Here is a 16,992-nt window from a genome sequence, read left to right as displayed (position 1 = left end):
CTAGCTGCTTCACAGGGCTGTTGTGAGAATCAAATGAGAGCTTGTACTGTAAACTCACTTTGTAAACTTTAGAGCACTATGCAAATGTTAATTATTATCTTCATCCTAGATAAGGAACATCAAGAAGTTATATAGTCCTCATTTTGTATCCAAGAACTTCATTTAAAAGAGTTCAACAGGATAGTGATCTATGTTAAACTTTAAAGAGAATAAAATTCTTTATAAATATACTTTAAAATTGTAGAATCTTTTTGGAGATCAGTCTTACAAGTAGAATCACGAAACTGCTCATACAATTTGACCAAGGTAGAACAAGAAAGAATAGAAGGGGAAAAGGACTATGAAGAAAATTGCTAGCTAGAAAACAGTGTTTCTTGTTAGTAATAAGCAAACAAACAAATGAAATGTGAGTGTATGTACATTTAAAGTGAAAAAAATGATCGGTAGGAAACAGATGAAAATTGTAGCAGCAACTATTCTCTAAAAAATATTAAGACTGTAACTTTTTCTATTTCTGAATTCTTGCTATAAGCATGTATTACTCTTAACCACTACATACTATTCACTAAAAGTTTGAGAGGAGAACACACTTTAGGAAAATTAATCAGGATTCATTTAAAACATAATTATGAAAAAAGACAGGTGGGGAATTCAGTTGGAATATTATGATGGCATATTTAAGTTGTCACAGACACTTAACATTTCCACCATATTCGTTTTAAAAAGCAAAATTTAAAACTACTTTTACTCTCGATTCTATATTACAACATGTTGTTAGGTGTCATCTATATATAAAAACATATATATAATATATACATCACAAAGATGCACAGATTAAAAAGAATAGAAAAAATACATCAGAATGTTATCAGTAATTATGTCCAGGAGAAAGGAGACCAAGGAGTTTTGTTTTGTTTTTTAGTCTTCTTTATACTTTTCTCTGTGTTTTCCAAATTTTCAACAAGGGGCATGTATTTTATATTGCAATCAGGGGGGAGAAAAAAAACTATTCAAAAGAGGAAAATAAAACAGTTCAGGAAAAAAGCAACAAACCTGATTAACAGTGTTTGTTGGCAGAGAATGAAAAGGTATGTATTAATCTGAGAGCTATTGGCAAAGGCAGAATCAGCAGGATAGCAAGCCAAATCCTGACAATTATCATGTCTTATTTTATTCCATTTCCTGGCAGTATCTGACACAGCTGATTCCTCTCCCCTTCTTGAATTCCCTTCTCCTCACTTAACTTCTGGGACATTACATCCTTCCATGGCATTAGCCAATCTCCTTTGATACAGTCTCCTCTTCTTGCATACCTCTATGCGTTTGTGGGTCGAAGGGTTCAGTTCTCCCATTTCTCTTTATCTACAATCACTCTTTCCTAAGTGATCTCATCAAGTCCCATCTATACTCCAACGACTTCCAAATGTATATATCTCCACTCCCATGCTCTCATTTGACCTCTAAACCCCCCAAAACCCACTGCCATTGAGTCGTTTCCAACTACAGTGACCCTATAGGACAGAGCAGAACTGCCCTACAGGGTTCCAAGGTTGTCATATTTATGGAAGCTGACTGCCACATCTTTCTGCCGTGAAGCAGCTGGTGGGTTCAAACCACTGACCTTTCGCTTAGCAGCCAAGTGCGTAACCACTGCGCCACCAGGGATCCTCTTCATTTGACCTCCAAAAGAGTTAAATTCAACGTCTCCACTAAGCTAACAGATACCTCAAACATAATATAACCAAAATAAACACTAATTTCCACCCAGCCCCCCACCAAAATAATGCTCATTCCTGGGTATTCCCAGTAAACAGAACTTCCAGTTACCCAGTTGTTCAAACCTAAAACTCTAGAACCATACTTAACTCCTCTCTTCTTATATCCCACTTTAGTGGGTCAGCACATCCTGCAAGCTCTATTTTAAACATACAACATGCATCTGACCTTTTAGCACCTCCACAGCTAACATTCTACTCCAAACCACCACCATCTCTCATCCAGACTATAACACATAATAGTCTCCTAGTGTCCCAGCTTCCTCTATTTCCACACCCTCCCTCCCCTTCTCACACATACACAGTTTATTCTCCACAGTCATTACTGTGGTCCTTCTCAAAATATTAAGTCAGATCATGTTACCATTCTGTGTAAGACCTCCAAAGCCACCCCAACAAACTTAGATTTAAGTCCAAATTCCTAACTAGGCTCTACAGGGTCCTAATAAGATTTTCCAATGTATCTTTTCAGGAAGAAGAGGTAAATGAGATAAAAAGAGAATAAAACCAAATCATTTGAAGTTAAGTTTAATGCCTTTCTCAGCCATCGGAATTGATTAAATCACTTTAATTCCATATAAAGTAGAGAACCACAAGCACAGTACAGACCCCTCACATTTGGCATGTGTTAATTCATACAGGCAGTACAAAGGTCAAACTCAGTTCAACTACATCTAAGACACAGTTATTTCCTCTATTATAAAAGTTGGCATTAAGTATCATACTTGAGGCGGGGCGGGGGGGAAGCATGGTATCTTTGCAGTGTCACAACAAAAAAGGTTAGATATCTCTTTCATAGGGTTTGTGTTTTCGAAAGCAGAATGAGAAAATACACAGATATCTCCTAACAGAACCCCCACAGCTTTCTCCTCCAACACTGACGAAGACCACCCAGTCTCTGCTTGGCTTCCTTCTGTGAGAGAATTTTCCTGCATGGCTGACTGACATTCATTCTAAAAAAAGCTGGGGCATGATATATTCCTTCAAGTTGTATGTTACAATTAACCACTTTGGGGGTGATTTTATCATTTTGGATATTAGCATATTCCTAATTTGAAAAATGTAATGCTACTATACACACACACATCTTTCTTCCCCTATCTTCAAAATAAACAAAGTTAAAGCACAGGATTAGTGGATCAAAGAAGGCAAGCACTTGGCTGCTAACTGAAAGGTTGGTGGTCTGGACCTATCAGCCGCTCTACAGGAGAAAAGACCTGGTGATCTGCTCCCTTAAGATTACAGCCTAGGAAACCCTGTGGGGCAGAGTTCTACTCTGTCCTATAGTGTTGCTATGAGTTAGAACTGACTGCATGGCAACAGGTTTTTTGGTGTGTATATATATATATATATAATATATAATACACACACACACACACACACACACAAAAATCAAATGGCTTTCCAAAAACATTATAAACCATTTATAATGCAAAGATGTTCATATAAGTCTCAATAATGACTTACTGAGTTTCAGACTTTAAAATAAATGTGGTTACTAAAAAAGCTTGAATACTTCAGGTTTGTATACTGCCTTTATGTATGTCTTTAGCATTGCTTACTCACATACTCAGGTCTTAATGTGCTTTTCTCTCAACAAACTTATATGAATGCTTTATGTAATATGTAGGTTACCTACTTAATGTAAGTATTTTTCCTTATTTAGCTTACTTTAATATTTGGTGTCAATCTAAGTTAATTTTTCTTCAGAATAGTATCAGTTAATCTAACACAAATTATTCATCTTTCCACTATAATTTATATTTACTTTCACATTCTAAAGTCTTATATTTACATATAAATTTCTATTATACAATAATATGTTATTTCCTAATCAATCTTCAATAAATTTTGCATTAAAAATGTTTTGACTGCTCTGACTGGGATCACAACAGAGGGTTCTGGACAGAGCTGGAGAAGGATGTAGAACAAAATTCTAACACACACAAAAAACGACCAGATTTACTGGCCTGAAAGAGACTGGAGAAACCCCAAGAGTATGGCCCCCAGACACCCTTTTCGGTCAGTGATGAAGTCACTTCCGAGGTTCACTGTTCAGCTGGGGACTGGACAGCCTCATATAACAAAACGGGACTAATGAGGCACTGCAGTCTAGCGACAAGGACTAGAAGGCAGAAGGGGACGGGAAAGCTGGTGATACGGAACCTAAGGTTGAGTAAGGACAGTGTTGACATGTAGTGGGGTTGTTAACCACTGTCATAGGGCAACATGTGTACTAACTGTTCAATGAGAAATTATTTTGTTCTGTAAACCTTCATCTAAAGTGACAATAGCAGCACAACTGGAAGAACGTAATCGATGTCACTGAATTGTGCGTATAGAAATTTTTGTAATGCTTTATCTTTGGCTATGTATATTTTCACCAAAAAAAAAGGTTGAGAAGGGAGAGTGTTGACATGTCGTGGGGTTGTTAACCAATGTCATAAAACAATGTGTACTGACTGTTTAATGAGAAACTATTTGTTCTGAAATCTTCACCTAAAGTACAATTAAAAAAAAAAATTCCCCTAAAAAATGATGTACAAAAACGTGTGAATGCACATAAAAAGCTAGAAAAAGATATACTCAGCCAAAGTTTTCTATGGTGTTACCTTTCTATTTTTAAATTTTTGCTTTTTATCAAACTTGTACATGCACGTAGATTTTGAAGAGTTGTCTCTAGTTCTATAAAATTTGTTAAGAAAAATATTAATGTCTACACCCATTTCCCCTTCACTTCCCTCTCTGAGCCTCAATTTCTTCACAGGGTAAAAGTACGTATTACCATCCTCCACTAAAGAGTTGCTATGAAAATTAGACAAACCAATGTAGTTTCTAACACAGTACCTGCCTTGTACACAAACAAGATGCTAAATAAATGATAGCCATTATCAGTGTATCCTGGCAGGTTTTCTTAAATAACTTTTTATAGCCCTAAGTGCTCTTCCTGTCTAGATAACTGCTCTACTGCCAAGATTATTCTATTAAGCAAATATAAAGGAAGATGGTAATCATCTCTAAAAATTTAACATTTTAATTTTGTCCTAAAATACAGGTATCCTCCACTTTCCAAAAGTTTGCTTTACTCTACACTTCACTTTTATGAAAGACTTACAGGAGTACTTGTTTTCACTAGCTCAAAGAAATGGGAAGAGGGTTTTTCACTTTTATGAAAAAAAGACAAAAGACGAAAAAAGCATCCAGTGTTTGTTTTGCAGTGAGCCGTTAAAGAGGCAGCATGAACCCCGAGCAGCGAGAGTGGCATTGCCAAGCTCCTTCCCCAGGCACTACACTCAGCGTGTCAGCTTCTACTATATGTTAGTGTTATTTTAGGTTTTATATGTTGTTTGGTATGATTTGGTAGGTTATTTTTTGGGTCCAGGAATGCTCAAAAAATTTTCCCACACAAATTATGGCAACTGCTTCTTCGCTTTACATCATTTCAGCTTACGAAAGGTTTTATAAGAATGCTCTACTTTCAGAGTGGGGAAAACCTGTATTAAATTATTTATTTATTGAGTACCTACTGTATGTCACACGTTGTTCTAGATTATTCTAGATAACAAGGATACAGAATTCTCAAGACAAACGACCCAGTGTCTTCAACAAATAAATATCGTGAGGAAAACCTACATAGACTAAAATAACTTACAAAGCAACCAACTGAATGTATTAACTTTATTTCAATCCTGATTCAAACTGTAAAAAAAAAAAAAATTCAGGTAATTGGGTAAAATTGAAAGCTGACGGAATATTTAGAAATATTAGGAACTACTTTAGACATTTAAATAATGGCATTATGTTTTATTCTTCTATTTTCAAGATACATACTGAAATATTTACAGATGAAATGTTACGATTTGTGGGATTTGGTTCAAAATAAACCTGGGAGGTGGACAGAGAAGTGAGTAGGGGTATAGATGAAACAAGACTATTAACTGTTTAAACTGGATGACAGGTACAGAGGGGTCTATTATACTATTCTCACTACCTCTACATGTTTGAAGTTTTCCACAAAAGAAAATTTTAAAAAATTATTCCCATGAAGCTTCATTTTAATAAAAGTGAGACAAATAAGTAAAATACATAGCATGTTAGATGATAAATCATATGAATAAAAGAGTAATACGGAATGCAGAGGAGAGAATGAGGAATGATTTGTAATTTTACATTTTAAAGAGAAAGCCAAGGTTGTTTACTGCACATGAGCTTCAGGCCAAGAGATAAAGTGGAGGCTGAAATCCAGGCCCTGTTCTGCTCTCCAAGCTATGTACCTAGGCACAGGGCTTCATCCACGTGGGAAAATGGGTGTCTTTTTCTAAGTACCAAAAACGTACTGTGTAGTCTAGAAGCAACCTGGGGATGGCACTGCTGAGATGACAAATAAGCAAAAGCCTGAACAAGTTGAGGGGACAGTTCTGAGGAAACAGCTTTCTAGTAAGAGGGCACATCAAATGTCTAGACCTGGAGGCAGGAGTATGCCTGGGGTGTTAGAGAAAGAGAATGGGCAAATCTGTGGCTGGAGGAGAGTAAGGGGAGGCAGGAGGGGTGAGGACAGCAGGTAAGAGGTACCGGGAAAGACTAACTAGGGTCTTGTAGACAATAAGGACTTTTTCTCTAAGGAGATGGAAGTTTAGCAGAGCACTGTGAGCACAAGGGTGGTGTGATCTAACTTTTTAACCCCTTGGTGACCCAATTATTTTCTGCTTTGAAATTTTTGCTGACCATGTGTTTTCATTAATGGAAGCATGCACAATCATTGAGTGTGCCTGAATTTTTGGAAGGTAGTATGGATTTTATTTTCTTGCCTCATCCCACAAGCCTACCCTAAGTGTTAAATGGTACATATGAAGTACCATTAATTATACCCCAGAGCCCCTACCAGGGTCTAGTGGTATATAAAGGCCCCTGCCTTGCGGCAGCATGCATTCTCAGTGATACAGCCACTTCCCAATCCAGAGGTTGAAAAAGTTCATAGTTGCTATCTGTGTATGTCCTATAGGTTCACTACGAGTCAGAATCAACTCAATGGCAACACGGTTTCTGTGTACTGCCGAGAACAAAAGGATTAAAGGATCACTCCGGGTGCTGTTTTGCAAACAGACTGCAAGGAACCCCTAAGGGAAGAAAGAAGCAGAGAAGTTATAGCCTAAAGCAACGATCCAGGTAAGAGATGTAGTGGCTAAGACTACTGCAGAAGTGGAGAAAGTGCCGTTTATAGAGATGGGGAAAACTGCAGGAAGAACAGGTACTTAGGGGAGGGGTAGAGGTGGTGGGAGGGTAGGTATCAAGAGTTCAGTTTTGGACATTAACCTTAAGGAGCCTAGTGGACATCCAAAGCAAGTGAACACAGGAGCCTGGAATTCAGACAAGTAGTTGGGCTACAGATATATAATTGGGAATTGAATCTTTTTTTTTTTTTTAAAGTAATGAGACTGAATGATATCACCACGAAAGTGAGTACAAATAAAGATGTCCAAGATAGCCATTTAAGGCACAACAATTGGTCTCTATTCACCTGGAGCAACAGTGGAAGAAGCAGAGTCAGGAACAGGAAGAGGATAGGGAAATGTGTGGTTAACTGCCTCCATGAACAACTGCTTCCTTTGCCATGAGACCAGAAGAACTAGATGGTGCCCAGCTACCAATACTGAACATTTTGATCAAAGATACTATAGAAGAATCCTGATCAAAAGGGGTAAAATGCAGAACAGAATTTCAAATACTCATGGACTCCAGACTTTCTGGAGTCATGGAGGCTGAGTGACTCCCTGAAACTATTGCTCTGAGATAATCTTTAAACCTCAAACCAAAAATATCCCTTGGAATCATCTTAAAACCAATCAATAGTTTAGCTTAACTAGTAAAGAATGTCTGCCTTGAGAATTATGCTCTTTTAAAATCTATCTATATGGGATCAAACTGACAACAGCAACTTGAAAGATCAGATAGGAAACCTAGGGGAGTGTGGGTTCTTGTTAACAAGGGAGGAACAACTCAGAAAAGGAGGGTGAGAATGGTTACCCAACTTGAAGAATGTAATCAATTATCACTGAATTGTACACGTAGAAACTTTGAATTGGCTGATGTATGTTCTGCTGTGTACACTCTCAACAACAAAAATACATTATAAAATATGTATACATATATACATATATATCCAAAATCTGAGCCCTGGGACCCTCCAAGGGTTAGAGGCCAGGCAAATGAAGAGAAGTATCAAAAGAAACTGAGAGGAAGACACCAGGAAGGTGGGAGAATCACTGAGTGAGAGTGGTAAACAACAGACTGAGTGAAGAAATCATTTCAAAAGGCAGAGATTGAGTTAAATGCCACCGACAGGTAGAAAAAAGAGAAACTGGTCCTTGGATCTGAAGCATGATAGTGACTGGTGATACAGTGGAGTGGTGAGAGCAAATACAGAATGGAAGAGAGATACTGAGGATAAAGGGCACAGAAAATCCTTTCAAGGAGTTGGCTACAAACAGCAAAAGAACAGAGTAATACCAACGTATTACTGAATAAATATAAAAGATGTGTGGTCACACTGAAATTAAATTTTAAGGTTTTAAGGGTTTGATAGAAGGATATACTTTTATACTTTTCAAGTCTACCAATTACAGGCAAAACAAAAAGCAGAGTTAAATCCTATCTCACAAAGAATTACTAAATCATACGGTGGATATACTATCATATAACTACAAACCATCCCTACAGAAAATGGAAATAGAAACTTTACCTCAAAACATGATTATCTAATTTCATAAACCCAAACCGAAAAACCAAACCCACTGCTATCGAGTCAGTTCTGACTTATAGTGGCCCTAAAGGACAAAGCAGAACTGCCCCATAGGGTTTCTAAGGAGTGGCTGGTGGATTCGAGCTGTCAACCTTTTGGTTAGCGGCCAAATGCTTAAGCACTGCAGGTTAAGGGCCTCAATTGCATAAAAGGAGTATCTAAATATAGGACATCATAATAAAGGTTAAGAAAAGTACCAAAATATTTTTTTTAATCTACCATACCAGGCAACATTTATTGTGAAATCAAGGAAAGTACCAAAATGTGTACTCCAAATTTTCAGTTGAATTAGCTCTGCACCATGCTTCTGAAAACAGGTACAGATAAGAGACACTTGGCTATCCACTGTACAAATTTGCACAAAACCTACAGTGACAAGGTAAACACTCTGTTAGTATGAAAGGGGGAGGGTATTAGTGATTTAAGGATTGCTTTATGGTTTTTTAAATTTTATTTCTTAGATTTTTCTATTTTGGTGGGTAGGCACACAAGGAAATCATTGTCTTGTAGTTTATTAACACAGTTACCAATTAGAGACTCATAATAATTGGGTGAAAAATTGTAAACATGAATGCAAACATACAAAAACAAGACTCGGGGAACTGCTTTAATCTGACAGAAGGACTAATTACCACTTGGTACATTTTTTATTTGTTGTTTCTCTGCTTGGAATGTAATCGCTTACCCAGAATGTGCAAAAAGCTAGTCACTAGCTATCTCTAAGATGACTGCTACTCTTTAATGTTATCTCCACAGAGAGGCTTGCCCTGGCCATCTCTCAAATAAATCAAGACACCCTTTCTCCCATTAACAAACAACCAGACATTTTACGGTCTTAGACTTGTAAGCTTCATGACAGCAGGGACTTTGTCTCATACACCACTGTATCTTCCAACACTGGAAACAGTCTGGCACACATAATGCATGCAATAAATATTTGTTAAATGACCAAACAGTACCGATAATTTTTATGCCAAAGTAAATTATCATACCTCATATAAAACTGTGGAACCATGGTGTAAGCTGTTGATGCCTGTAATGCTACTCAATAAGAATCATGCTACCATAAAACAGGAATAGGTTAAAAAAAAAATTGCAACTCAACCCTCTCATAATATGTATCTTAACAATACATTTCACTGAGTTTCCATATTCTAATGAATCGGTTCCCAACCAAGCACTTTGTTCTACAACATTTTATTCACTTTTACTCAAATATAGGAGAAAACCAGAGACACAAGAGATCAAAGAGGTCTCAGAAGATTGCACACTTTTCAGTTATGAAATGCTTAAACAGTTAACATTCCTAATCTGTTAACAGCCCAGGAAGGTATTTTTAATGGTCTTATTCATAACCATGGAGCCCTGGTGGCACGGTGCTTAAGAGCTCGGCTGCTAACCAAAAGATCAGCAAGTCAAACCTACCAGCCATTCCCTGGATACCCTATGGGGCAGTTCTACCCTGTCATATAGGATCCTATAAGTCGGAATCAACTCAACAGCAATGGTTTTGGTTTGGTTTTTATACACAACAGTTAAATAGAAGGTAAACTCCATGAGGGCAGGAATTTTTGTCAATTTTGCTCTCTGAAGTATCTCTAGTGTCTGCTCAGTCTTAAGCACTATTTGAATGAACAAATGCATGAATGACTACAAAATCTCACTGTTCCCAGTTTCTATCTCAAGAGATTAGGACCTCCATATTTAACTGGATACTAATCAGGAAGTTACCCTTGACAACCAAAATAAATAGAATTAAATGCCTGCCTCTACCCTATCAGAGAGCCCTGGTGGTGCAGCAGTTAAGAGTTGGGCTGCTAACCAAAAGGTCAACAGTTTGAACCCACCAGCCGCTCCCTGGAAACCCTATGGGGCAGTTCCACTCTGCCCTATAGGATTGCTATGAGTCGGAATCAACTCGACAGCGATGGGTTTGGTTTTTTGGTTTTACCCCATCACAGCAGCTGCAGAACTGAGTTAAAACGCTAACAGTATAGAAAGCATAGATAAGAAGGAACTGTCCCAACATTGCACAACTAAACAAAAAAAAGTTGCTCACTCAGGAAAATAAAACTAGTAGAATTTTTCAGTGTGTGCCTAAGAACTAAAGCTTCTTCAAACGTTTAACTAATAAAGTCTCTATCTAAAAGGAACTTTGATCAAGTACACTAAACAGTGATTAAAGATATGGTCCTTAATAGAAAAAAAAAACAAAAGTAAACTCACTCAGAGCAGTAACTTTGGAACATATAAGAGAATTGAGAATTACTAGAACTTGGCAAGTATCAGAATAAGAAACTCTTGATAGTTATTTTAAACATATCTAGCTAAAGATCATCTGCAATAATTAAATGATGAAAAATGAATTAATGTATTTAGCTTTGAAGAAACCATGTATAGTAAAATACATCTCATGTCATTCTATAACATAGGTTTATTGTTGTTAGTTGCCACTGAATCAATTCCAACTCATGACAACCCCATGTGTAAAGAACAGAACTGCTCCATAGGGTTTCAAAGCTGTGACATTTCAGAAGCAGATCGCCAGGCCTGTCTTCTAACATGCCTCTGGGTGGGGTTGAACTGCTAACCTTTCAGCTAATAGTCAAGTGCTCAACAGTTTATGCCACCCAGGGACTCCAGTGCCAGTTTAAAAACCAAAAACCAAACCCAATGCAGCTAAGCCAATTCCAACATAACGACCCTACAGGACAGAGTAGAACTGCCTCGTAGGGTTTCCAAGGATGTAATCTTTACGGAAGCAGATGGTCACATCTTTCTCCCAAGGAGCCACTGGTGGATTCGAACCACTGACCTTTCGATTAGCAGCTAAGCGTTTAACCACTGTACAATCAGGGTTCCTTTCTTATGTAAGTTTAATCAAAAAAACCAAACTTGTTGTCATTGAGTCGATTACGACTCACAGTGACCCTATGAGACAGAGCAAAACTGCCCCACAGGGTTTCCAATGAGTGGCTGGTGGATTCGAACTTCTGACCTTTTGGTTAGCAGACGAGCTCTTAAACACTATACCACCAGGGCTCCAATTCAGGTTATTTTTAAAAAAAAAAAACCATTGCAACTGAGTCAATTCTGACTCATAGTGACCTGTAAGGACAGAGTACAACTGCCCATAGGGTTTCCAAGGAGCAGCTGGTGGATTCGAACTGCCAACCTTCTGGTTAGCAGCTGTAGCTCTTAACCACTGCACCACCAGGGCTCCAGCGTAGGTTTAAAAATCAGTAAATACTTTGTTTTATTCAATAAGATTCTCTGGAAGCTTATGAGCTGTTTGGACTGGGTGATCACTTATCAAGTTCATTTCAGTTAAGATTCCAACTCCTAGGAGCACTTCTTCAAAGAAAATCAAGTAACTGGCAGCCCTTAGACAAAAACAACTTTAATAAGGTTTATTTCTGTCCATCTGTTTTACAAATACACACACACCTTTATTCATAGGAGTGTAGCCTTTACTTTTATTTCACATAGTTCTAATAATCTGTTTCCTGGTGTTTCAATTAGAGGGATGGAAGAACTATACCAGATGTTTGAGAAAGATCCATTAATAGGTACAAGGATATTATTATAAAAAGATAAATAATCCGTCCAAAAAATTTTTTTTTCCCAAGTGCATTTGTCTCAGGCTCAGTTAATATAGGGATCAAATGCCCTACCTAATAAAACAGTACCTGAGAACATCACTAATAAAGAATGATATAATTTATTTCCTAAAATGTCTAAATCACCAGTAAAAATCTAAACTATGTTCAGCATACGCTTTTACAAAAAAGGAAGAAAAGAGTTATCTAATACATTTTAGAAAGTAGCTCCACAAAATGGTTAAAATGTATTTTCAAAACTATTTAATGGAAAATAAACATGTGGAACAATTATTTTTCCCAAAATAGCACATGAATGTTTCTATATTGAAGCCAATATTACTTATTCGTTAACTAAGGTCATTTGTTTGACTTCTCTCCTCCTGCCCCACTGTCTATCAAATTTTATTTAAAGCAGCTTCATCAGTCAATTAAAAAAAAAAGTTTCCACCAAACTCTCGACAGATCAGTTAATTTTCAGTTTATTTGATGTTCTTTTGTGAAGCTGCATATCAGAAAATCTTCTGTACTGAAACTGACTGAATTATACATGTGAAAACTCAGAAAAACCTAGTCTGTGGCCAAAATTAAAACAATTTATTCTCTGAATGAAAAAAAGTAATCAATAAGTACTTTAAGAAGTACTGACTCTACCACAGCAATCTATATAATTCTCTCTGCAAAACACAGAATTTGACATCAAACTAAACCAAAACATACATTTAAAAGCACTCTGATTCTGAGTAAAAAGAAAAAGGAGTGTAACACAATATAGTCATTATTTAATACACTTATTTTTAAAAATTCGTAAACTCATTATAACAATCAAAAAAGAGTCAAGAAGAATCATTTGCCACCACTGGCATTAGATGTGATCATTTCACTAACTCCTTACTCTGAAAACTGGTTATCAAATGTCAATTCTTTTCCTTAAATGGAGCCCTGGTGGCACAGTAGTTTTAAGAGCTCGGCTGCTAACCAAAAGGCTGGCAGTTCGAATCCACCAGCTGCTCCTTGGAAACACTGTTGGGCAGTTCTACTCTGTCCTGTAGGATCACTACCAGCCTGAATTGACTCGAGGACAATAGGTAATGGGTAATCAGCCTCTTCAGTAGGAACTGTAGTTCAGCGTAACCAGGTAATGAGGGAAAACTTTTCTTTACTAAGCAAATAAACGTAAAAGACAAGACAGAATTCCAAAATCATCAGTGTGCTACTACTAATAACTGATTCCAGCAAACACCATCATTAGACGCACAAAACAATTAGAGGAAAGGATGATCAGGAACTAGATATTTTCATGCTATAAGTTATATGCCTACAGATTATGTGTGCTATTCTCAATCATTTAGGAAGAAGAGATGTGGCTGTTACCACCTTAAAATATGGTCAAATTTAACATCAAAACAGTAGGACAACTAGACCTTTGAAGTGATACAATACTAAATAGCTTCATCTATGAAGTATTCTTGCCAAAATATGTTTAACCTGAATCTAGCCAAGCTTTTAAATCTAGCTCCTAATTTGTAAAAAATAATGGGAATAAAAGCAGCAGCCAACTGACACTGCAAAGAAACAATTTTAAAAATCTAAAAACTCAGCACATTCTAAAAGACATTTGGTCTTATTATCATGGGACGAGGATGTAGGGGAGGATTTCAGAAATATAACTAAATCTAATACTCGGTCCTTGATTACAACTTTATTTGACTAAAGCAGATGAAAATGACACCTTGGGGACAAACAGTAAAATCTGAATATAGACTGGATATTAGATAATACTAGGAAATTATTTTTTAAATGTGGTTATGGTATTGTTATGCAGAAGCCATTTTTCTGGAGATGCATGCTGAAGTTCAACTAAATGGACAGACTGAATGGATGAACTGATAAACTGATAAATGGAAGTAGCAAAAAGCAAAAAATCAACAGTTGTCAAATCTCGGTGGTGGGTAAACGTGTGTATACTGTTCTTTTTGTTTTACAGTCCATTTTAAAAATTTCAAAGTGCTTTAAAAAAAAAAAAAAAAGCTTAAAGTACAAAGTACCCCGTATCAGGTATCCAAAGATCATTTATTTTATTTACAGCCTACTTTGTTCCAAAACAGATAAAAAGTGATAAAGTGGCTTAAAAAAGGTATGTACAATACAAAGTAACAAGGAAGGAAGGGAGGGACAGGGATTGGGAGAAAGAAGAGGGAGAGATATAAAGAGACAGAAAGAGAAGGAAAAGGAGGAGGGAGGGGAAAGGAGGAAGGGAGAAAGGAAGGAAAAAAACTAAGAAAAATACAGGCAAGAAACTAAAATAAATTCAAGGATGATGTTAGCACCCAAAATGAGTTGTAAGCATTTACACTTACCAGGAGGTTCCCTGATTTTATGCAGCTTAAAAGTCAAAGTGTATGAGGTACTCAGGAGTCCTTTGGTGGTATAAACGGTTAACATGCTCAGCTGCTAACCAAAAGGTTGAAGGTTTCAGTCCACCCAGAGGTGACTGGGAAGAAAGGCCTGGTGATGTAACTTCTGAAAAATCAGCCACTGAAAACTCAGTGGAGCACTCTTCTACTCTGACACACATGGGGTTGCCATGAGTCAGAACTGACCCAATGGCAACTGGCTTTTATCAGGTATTCAGAAACACTATTTTGGGGGGAAAAGGCATATGAAAAAATGGCCAGTATGCATTAAAAAGGTACTCTCTCTAAATAAAATACTCTATCATTTCAAGAAACACCTACCATTTCAATAGTTTTCATTAGATTTTGAAGTGTATACTAAGTAGGGGTCTCCTAAGACGGTGTACATATCTAAAGAGGTATACAAGACAATCAACTTGTGTCCCAAAAACCAAACCAAATCCATTGCCATTGAGTCAATTCCGACTCATAGCAACCCCACAGGACAGAGCAAAACTGTCCCCATAGGGTTTCCAACGAGCGGCTGGTGGATTCAAACTGCCGACCTTTTGGTTAGCAGCCAACTTGTGTCTAAGAAAAAAGTAGTATTTCATTTATATTGTTATCTAAAAATTGAAAAGAAATTAAGCTTTACCAATATTTACTTAATCAGACTGACACTAGTCTCCTTGCTGGATTCATTATCAGTCACAATTTATCTAAAGATGAGAGATTCTGAGGAAAGACTGGGAATTCCATAAAGCTGAGGAGTTGACAGTACCACCTGTAAAGTATTTGTTTGCCTTGAGCACTCTGCATTGTTACCAGATATCATCAGTACAGTTCCTTTTATATTAAATATATATAAACAATAGATTGTTTCCAGTAATTTTAATGAAATGGGAAGCTGTTAAAATCTTTATAACACATAGAGATCTTCCATTAATTCACAGCAAAGTCCTTAAAAGAGCTGTTATACTTAAGGATGAGTTACACATACTTTGTTTTACAATGAGGTAAGTGTTATAAACATGCTGGCTTTTCTATTATAAGCAGCTGTCAGTGATATGTCATCTTAAAAAAATAAACACCATTTATCTGTCCCTTCTAGATAAAGGTGACATCTTAGCAATGGGGTCACCATGAGCTGGCATCAACTGGTTTAAGAAAGTAACTGCTTTTCTAAGAAAACACTTCTGTTAATAAGAAAATGGATGTTTAGAAATGTTGCCATCATTGTGTGATTTATGGCTAACAATGACATGGCATCAAATAAATATTATCTGGACATTTTAAAAATTTGTAAACAGAATTCAACACGTTTAAACTTTTTCCAAAAATAAGATTCAGTGAGTTTTGCAATCATGTGTTAAAATATTTTTTAAATGTAACAAGTTTCTATTTGTTTAAAAGAACTGAAACATTGAAAGATGACAGAAATTTTACAGCTAAGCTGAAATAAATCTTGGTGTATTTGATAGATAGGATTGAAAAACAAAGATTATGACTTAGTAAATAGAGCCAACAGTGAATTTCTCACATTTGAATCTTTGCATCTTTTTTAATGTAATTTTTGTTATTGTTGAGAATATACACAGTAAAAATAGCACCAATTCAACAATTTCTACATGTACAGTTCAGTGATACTGATTACATTCTTCGAGTTATACAACCATTCTCCTCCTCCTTTTATAAGTTTTTCCTCCCCCATTAACAGAAACTCACTGTCCCCTAAGGTTCTTATCTAATCTTTTGAGTTGCTGTTGTCAATTTGATCCCATGCAGGTAAATCTTAAAAGAGCACAATGCTCCAAGAAAGATATTCTTTACTAGTTAAGTTAAACTATTGTTCAGTTTTAAGATTTCAGGGGATATTTTTTGATTTAAGGTTTAAAGATTATCTCAAGGCAATAGTTTCAGGGTTCATCCAGCCTCCATGGGTCCAGAAAGACTGGATTCCATGAGAATTTGAAATTCTGTGTTACATTTTCCCCCTTTTGCTCAGGATTCTTCTATGGAATCTTTGATCAAAATGTTCAGTATTGGTAGCTGGGCACCATCCAGTTCTTCTGGTCTTATGGCAAACGAGGCAGTTGTTCATGGAGGCAATCAGTCACACACCCATTTCCTCCTATTTCTAACTCTCCTTTTTCCTCTGCTGCTCCATGCAAATAGAGACCAACTGCTGTGTCTTAGATGGCCACTTGCAAGCTTGCAAGACCCTAGGCACTAAGCAACAAACTAGGAGGTAGAACAGAAGCAACAAACTAGGAGGTAGAACAGAAGCACTAAACACGTTATCAGTCCAATTAACTGGGATGTCCCATGAAACCATGACCCTAAATCTCCAAATCAAAAACCAAACCCCATGAGGTATTCAGTTGTACACAAGCAGCCTCAGCAGCTTTTTTTTTTTTTTTTTT

General features: G+C 36.8%; 1 protein-coding gene across 4 annotated transcripts in view; it reads right to left on the bottom strand.

Moving 5' to 3' along the window:
• The window catches only part of PHF3 (PHD finger protein 3), a 95,625-nt gene that overhangs the window by 44,944 nt on the left and 33,689 nt on the right, over positions 1-16,992 (bottom strand). The window lies entirely within an intron of this gene.

Source organism: Trichechus manatus, unplaced genomic scaffold (genome assembly GCF_000243295.1).
Source record: "Trichechus manatus latirostris isolate Lorelei unplaced genomic scaffold, TriManLat1.0 scaffold00083, whole genome shotgun sequence".
Taxonomy (NCBI): domain Eukaryota; kingdom Metazoa; phylum Chordata; class Mammalia; order Sirenia; family Trichechidae; genus Trichechus; species Trichechus manatus.
This window is presented reverse-complemented; position numbering and strand designations above follow the sequence as displayed.